Below are 7,500 nucleotides of genomic sequence, written 5' to 3'. Positions count from 1 at the left end.
AGGGCACCACTCAGGCACTGCTGTGAAGGGGGGAGGGGGGGAGGGAGGGAAGGGCAGAGCGGGGATGTGGGGGAAGGGAGGGAGGGAAAGAGTGGGGGATTCTCCGCCAGGGGAGTGTCTTATCCTTCCCACACGGACCAATTCCAATCCCACAACAACCGCCGTCTCTACTGATGATTCTTAAACTAAACAGCTCAACTGATGTTGCTTTCTGATTAATGAGCAAGAGAGCGGTTCGGAACAGCAACACTGCTACGCTATTGGCTATTTCCTACCCAGGTCTTGCATGACAATTGGCTGACCACTGGCTGGCCCCGCCTCCTAGGGCATAGACCACGGCCCTACCCACATGTTTCTCCGTCCTTCTCCTCTCTACAACGGTCTAAGTATTCACAAACGCATGGTTATCAATGGAGCAAAGTAAATGGCCAAAGAGAGTCAAATACCACGACATGAAAGGCCGAGAGAGCAGGTTGAGTCTCGAGGGCGAGGCGGCGGAGGCAGAACGAGGGCCGTAACAGCTCGTCGAGTACTCTCCCGCCGCCAATCCTGGGGCGGGCAGCCTGTGACGTCATGACGACGCGGCAGTAATCACCAAGTAAAGGGAGAGCGCCGAAGGAGCCTCCGCGCAAAGGGGAGTGCTGTAACCCGAATCGGCCGACGCTCACTTACCCCAAGACGTCTGTCTACCAAAGCATCTCAGCTCACCTCTCTTCCCTTCTCGCTTTCTCCCCCTTTCGTTTACTCCCCTGCCACTTTTCTCCCTGCCTCAGCCCTCCTCGCAAGACCAAAAGTGCTCCACAAGACCATTCTGAAAATGCTCTCGTTCTTACGCCAGTGCTCGCTGAAGACGGTCCGCAGATTTGATCTTCAGAGCCCTTGCAGCAGCGATTCAGGACGTGCGCGTCTGCTAAGCTCTCCCTACAGCTCACCCACCATGCACGGCGGCACGGTACGTTCGGCTCGTATTGTCCACATATAACAAGCGCGTCCACAACCATGTCACAGAAATGCAAATACATATCCGAACTCCCGAAGATGAACTGCGAAAACAATGAATGTCATCTTTCACCCCCTGTAATAATAAAGTAGGTTGGAAGGCACAAGGTACAGTGTTCTTTCTCTTTCGCGTCACCCATCATCCTGTACGGAGGCGAAAGGAACTAATTAACGACGCCAGACATTCCTGTTGTCTATAATAACTTTCAGGCATACCTGAATGGCGAAAACGTCGCCCCGATGGTCAGTCACTCTGAGGCCCTAACTAGCAGCCCCGATTGGTCCCTCCACAGACATCCAAACCAAAAAAAACAAACATCAACCCTGATTACAAAAAGCCTACAGACGAGACCGAGACTCATTCCCCTTTGAACATCCTTGCCGCTAAATGAGGAACAAGCGCCGAGGGACACTCCCTGGACGCCTTCAGAGCTGGAAACGTCCCTCTGCTCTTTTGGCGTTGGTGGTTCTCGCCTTATCCAACCACGGCGGCCGACTCTGGAGGTGCATCCTGGTCTTTCTGGCGATGGGGACCCATGCGAGCACGTCACGTGTACCCCTCGTAAAATACATGTGCGCGCACACAAACACATGTACGTACACACACACACACACACACACACACACACACACACACACACACACACACACACACACACACACACACACACACACACACACACACACACACACACACACACACACACACACACACACACACATACACACACACACCAAGGTATACGTGTGTGAAGGCGCATGTTCGTGTGCGTGTGCGTTCTGTCTTATACGTGCCTGCATCCACGTAGGTAACGCGTGCGTTGATTAGTCTTTGTTTGCTAAGCCTATGCAACAGATTTCATCGGTGGCTTCCCCTAGGGCAAATAGATGAATAAAGCAAAGCATATTTGTACATGTTTAAAAATAGCATACATATATAATGTCCAACCACACCCGGACACAATCATACACACAAACACACCCACCTATCCACAAATACCTCGCCACACCTATGACTGAATTCAAAAAATGTTAGGCGAAACACGGCCTGTAACCATTACGACTATAAGAACACCGGGGACCGAAGTCAAATTGAAAGTGTTGATGTGTTTTCATCATTAATGTCCCCCCTCATCTATGTATCACCCATGTAATCTCTTTTCGAAAACTTTTCAGCAAGCAAAAGAGAGAGAAATAATCCTCCCCAAAAAGAATACTAGAAAAGATTTTATTAACTCTTAATAACAATACTGCTAATAATAATGATAACAATAATAATAATAATAACAATAATAATAATAATAATAATAATAATAATAATAATAATAACAGTGAATAAAATACACTATAAACACACAAGAGCTCTCCGGTAGTTAAAATTCCACTGTTCAACAGATGATATCCAGAGGGAGGGGCGGACTGAGCGGGTAAAAGGAGGGAGGGAAGGCGGAGGGAAGGAAGGAGGGAAAGAGGGAAGGAAGGAGGGAAAGAGGGAAGGAAGGAGGGAAAGAGGGAAGGAAGGAGGGAAAGAGGGATGGAAGGAGGGAAAGAGAGATGGAAGGAGGGAAGTAGGAAGGAGAGGGAGGGAGGGAGGGAGGGAAGCAGGGAGGGAGGGAGGCAGGGACGGAAGGATAGTGGGGAGGGTGGCAAGGAGGGAGGAAAAGAAGGAAGGATGGGAGGCGGTGGGAGGAAAGTAGCAAGAAGGGAGGAAAAGAAGAAAGAATGGGAAGGGAGGTGGCAAGGAGGGTGGAAAAGAAGGAAGAATGGGAGGGGGGTGGCAAGGAGGGAGAGAAGGTGAGGCCGACGGTTGGCGTCGTTGCCACGGCGTCGTTGCCACGGCGTCCCTCGCCGGAGATCATCCGACTTCCCGCCCGGCTTCGCGGAGTGCGGTGCTGCAATCGCTCTGCATGCAGTGTCGCGCCTGCAGCAAGGGGCTCCAAAGAAGAGGGGGAACTGACAAAGCGAAGGAGGGGGAGGGTAAGAGAAAGGGGAGGGGGAGGTAAGAGAAAGGGGAGGGGGGCCTAAGAGAAAAGGAAAAAAACAAACGAATGGAAAGTTGGAAGGACGAGGGGACAAGCAATGACACAAGCCAACAGGTGGAGAGAGAAGAGAGGAGAGAAGGGGGGAGGGGGGAGGAGGAGGAAGCTGCGTGCCTGTCCGACGTTGCCTGTCATACTAACGACACTCGGGCGGAGAAAAGATGGACCGTGTAAAACATCTCCCGTTTTTAGTTTCGCTGGCTCCTTCCTCGGACCGATTTTCCTCCCTTCGACGCCCGAGCTTCCGCCCACTTCCTCTGCCCCTTTTCTACTTTCCTCGCCTGCTCCGCCGTCTCTTCTCCTTTATCTTCCCTTGTTTTTATTCGTTATCAGCCATAAGGGCCGGGTGTGCTAATACTTCGAGATCCCGTGAAAAGGGCCACAATAACAACGGTGCGATTATAGTAATAGCAAACACCATCACGATCATCAGTATCCCTGTCATCATCGTCACCACCACCATCATCATCATCACCACCACCATCATCGTCATCACCATCACCATTACCCCCCCCCCCCTCCTGAGCTGCAGCCTCCCCGCCCTTAGGAACGCCACCGTCCCCGGCGTTTCGGCTTCAACTCTCCTTAAGCTTTCCCTCCCCAGCCTCCCCGCCCCCTCCCACCCTGGCTGGAAGCGTGTCTGATGATGATGATGATGATGATGATGATGATGATGATGATGATGATGATGATGATAACCATAATACCAACAATAACTATAATACTACTACTAGGTAAATAACAAAATAATAATAATAATAATAATAATAATAAAAAGTAATAATAACAAAGAAATAAAAATCAAGACAAACATAATGATAATCATTGCAAGTAAAAATGCAGATAGAAGCAACCGTACCGACAAACAAGTAACACACGTACGACAAAAAACAACAACAGAAAATGCAATTAAAATTATAATAAAAACAATAAAAAGACATTGAAAAAATATAAAAATCAAGACAAACATAATGATATTCATTGCAAGTAAAAATGCAGATAGAAGCAAACATACCGACACACACACGTACGCCAAAAAAAAAAAAAAAAAAAAAAAAAAAAATGCAATGATAATAATAATAAAAACAGAATAAAAAGACTGAAAAACTCACTCGGCCATCTCGACGCGCCCCTTCGGCCCACTCACCTGCAGAGCGGGGAAAAAATACTCATTAGAATTGTTGTTTGTTTGTCATAAATACATCTCGTACTAAAATTAACATAAGCACGAGCACCTTTTTTTCTACTTGTCAGTTGGAAGTTTTTATGATTTCTTTTTTCCAACACTCTGCTCCAAACCTTGTTCATTTCCTATTCTTCTTCATTCTTCTTTTTTCCCCTTTCTTCTTCTTCTACTATATCCTCCCCTTCTTTTCTTCCACTCCCTTCGTTCCTCCTCCCTCCTCCCTCCCCGGCCGGACCCCTCCCTTTTTTTCTCTTCTTTCTACTTCTATTTCCTCCCCTTCTTTTCTTCCACTCTATTCGTTCCTCATCCACCCTCCCTCCTCCCTCCCCGGCCGCTCGGACCCCGAGCGAGAGGATGACGCAACTCGCTGCCCGTGAGTCCGGAGAACCAGCTGATTGTTGTGACGAATGTGGGAGTGACGACACCATCTTGTTCGACCCCCCTCCCTCCCCCCTCCCCTCTCCCCCCTTCCCCCCTCTCTTTTCACGCTCGTTGGGCGAACAAGAAGCTATTTCCTCCCTTGCAAGCACCGACCAACGCAAGAAAATAAACGGCGGGCTTTGCATCTTACGCACCTACAGCAAGTCTCCGCTTCCGTCACACTGCATGCTTCCTTGCGTTTGCCTCCATGCACGAGCCATGGCGGCCAAGCAATCCAATCCAATCCAAACCCGTGGAAATGTTGACACATGAGCAGTCAGGTAGACTCACCAGGTCAGCGAATTTCAACGAACTACATACAACACTAAGGCAAAAGGATTCCCTCTCTCTTCCTCCCTTTCTCTCCCTCTTCATCAACCTCTACCTGCCTCTCTTCCCCCCTTCTCTCTCCCTCCCTCCAACAAATAAACATGTGCCACACATACACACATAGAGAGAGAGAGAGAGAGAGAGAGAGAGAGAGAGAGAGAGAGAGAGAGAGAGAGAGAGAGAGAGAGAGAGAGAGAGAGAGAGAGAGAGAGAGAGAGAGAGAGAGAGAGAGGAGAGAGAGAGAGAGAGAGAGAGAGAGAGAGAGGAGAGAGAGAGAGAGAGAGAGAGAGAGAGAGAGAGAGAGAGAGAGAGAGAGAGAGAGAGAGAGAGAGAGAGAGAGAGAGACAGAGAGACCGAGAGAGAGAGAGAGAGACACCACCAGCAGAGGCAATCGAGCAAAATTATCTAGCCCTTGTCCGCGGCCCCAGTCAGTTCAAAGCAAGCTAATAAATAACTCCGTATCTCTGTTCAGCGCCCCAATGTGTTCCCATTTCCTAACCATGGCCCCGGCGCCCCCACCTGGCGGGTGCAAACTATACGGCAACAAGGACCCCACAGGGAGAACGTCTGCGTGTTCATCTCTCGTGGAAGAGAGAGCGGAGCCGGAGGAGGAGAGGGGGTTGAGGGGGTTGAGGGGGGGAGGGGGAGAGGGGGAAGGGGGGGAGAGAGGGAATGGGAAGGAGAGGAGGGAAATGTGAGAGAGAATAAGGAGAGGGAGAAAGAGAAAAGGGACAGGTGAGAGAGAGAGAAAAGGGAGAGGAAAAAGTATGGGGAGAGGGGATGAAGAAGGAGAGGAGGGATCGCTGAGATATAATAAGGAGAGGGAAAAAGAGAAAAGGGACAGGTGAGAGAGAGAAAGGGGAGAGGAAAAAGTATGGAGAGAGGGGAGGGTGAAGGAGAGGAGGGATAGGTGAGATAGAATAAGGAGAGGGTGAAAAAAAAGGGACAGGTGAGAGAGAGAGAAAAGGGAGAGGGAAAAGTATGGGGAGAGGGGAGGGAGAAGGAGAGGCAGGAAATGTGAGAGAGAAAGAGAAGAGGCAGAAAGAAAAAAGGGACAGGTGAGACAGAAAAAGGGGAGAGGGAAAAAGTATGGAGAGAGTGGAGGGAGAAGTTGAGGAGGGAAAGGTGAGAGAGAGAAAGAGAAGAGGGAAAGGTGAGAGAAAGGAGAGAGGAAGAAAGAGAAGAGGAAAAGGTGAGAGAAAGGAGAGAGGAAAAAAGTATGGAGAGGGTAAGGGGGGGGGGTGAAAAGAGGGACAAATGAAAAAGAGACAGAGGGTGAAAGAGAGAAGGGATAGGTGAGAGAGAGAGAAATAGAGGAGAGATATGCAAGAAAGACAGATTGAGGTTAAAAAAGAGAGTGGAGTGAATGAAAACTTCTTGATAAATCTTCCAGATATACACAACTGAAATAGGTAATTAAGGAAATGAAAAGAATAACAATAACGATATCAAAAGTAATAAAAAATATAACAATAACGACAATAATAATGACATTAATAATAATAATAATAATAATAATAATAATAATAATAATAACAATAAAAAAACAATAATAATAATAATAATAATAAAGAAAATATCAACAATGACAATTACTATCCAAAAAATAATAACTACAATAATACAAAACAATAACAACACCAATAACAATAACAGTTATAACAACAACTATAATGATGCTAACAACAAAAAAACAACAAAACTAACAATCAAACAATAACAAAAGAGAAGCAAATGAAACGAGCAGACGAAAAAGACCAGAAGGAAATAGCCCAAGAACCTTCAACAATTTTACGCCCAAGAACGACCCCCGAGTCCCTACAATCAGCCCATTTATACCTCGTCCCTCGTATTCCTCTTCTCAATGTCACTATACGCAGCACCATAATTCTTCTTCATTACCATAATTATCATTAGCACAAGCATTATCACGCTGATCCCCATCCTCACCCTGTTCTTACTCGTGTCATTATCTCTTGTCATTATAAATTAAATGTTGTTCTTATCACTATTTGATCAGTGCTTCCTTCTTAATATATATAATGTCCTAGAAAGTCAGCAAAGGTACGAAAAGGAGACAAACAGATAAACACACCTTGAAGAAGAAGAAAAAAGAAAAAAAAATACTTCATTAGCATACAGGTCCCCCCCCCTCTTTGACACAGCGAAACGTTCCAGAATTCTAGTCTTGTCTAATGATCAGTCTTAACGCCATCTGATTAAAGCTCCGAAGGTTCACATGAATAGATTGAACGCCTGCGCCCCTGCCCCTGTCCCTGCCCCTGCCAGTCTGCCCCATCTGGCTCGATGTTTCCGCGCCCCAACGCCCTTCCCGCCCACAACCTCCTTTCCGATCAACCTCGTCTGTCGAGCGTGGTAGCCAGCCATAGGCGCTTTCAATCCATCAACTTAGTCCAGCCGCACTGTCCATCCATTTGATTATTACTATAATCAAAAGAAAAACAACCCCGCACTCTCTCCTCGGCCAAGCCGCGTTTTCTTCGAGAGCGACTCCGCTACGCCCTT

General features: G+C 47.5%; 1 protein-coding gene and 1 long non-coding RNA gene across 2 annotated transcripts in view; one reads left to right on the top strand and one right to left on the bottom strand.

Annotated features, from left to right (window-relative positions):
- LOC122250593 (uncharacterized) overlaps positions 1 to 7,500 on the bottom strand; it is a 243,702-nt gene that overhangs the window by 163,110 nt on the left and 73,092 nt on the right. The window lies entirely within an intron of this gene.
- LOC122250594 (uncharacterized) overlaps positions 526 to 7,500 on the top strand; it is a 97,844-nt gene continuing 90,869 nt past the window's right edge. Inside the window, exon 1 of the long non-coding RNA XR_015191518.1 lies at positions 526 to 952. This is a non-coding gene — a long non-coding RNA (uncharacterized LOC122250594). The remainder of the gene's footprint in view (positions 953 to 7,500) is intronic.

The sequence above is a fragment of the Penaeus japonicus genome, unplaced genomic scaffold, assembly GCF_977035675.1.
Source record: "Penaeus japonicus unplaced genomic scaffold, GWHDUDI00000001_assembly GWHDUDI00000013, whole genome shotgun sequence".
In the NCBI taxonomy this organism is placed as follows: domain Eukaryota; kingdom Metazoa; phylum Arthropoda; class Malacostraca; order Decapoda; family Penaeidae; genus Penaeus; species Penaeus japonicus.
This window is presented reverse-complemented; position numbering and strand designations above follow the sequence as displayed.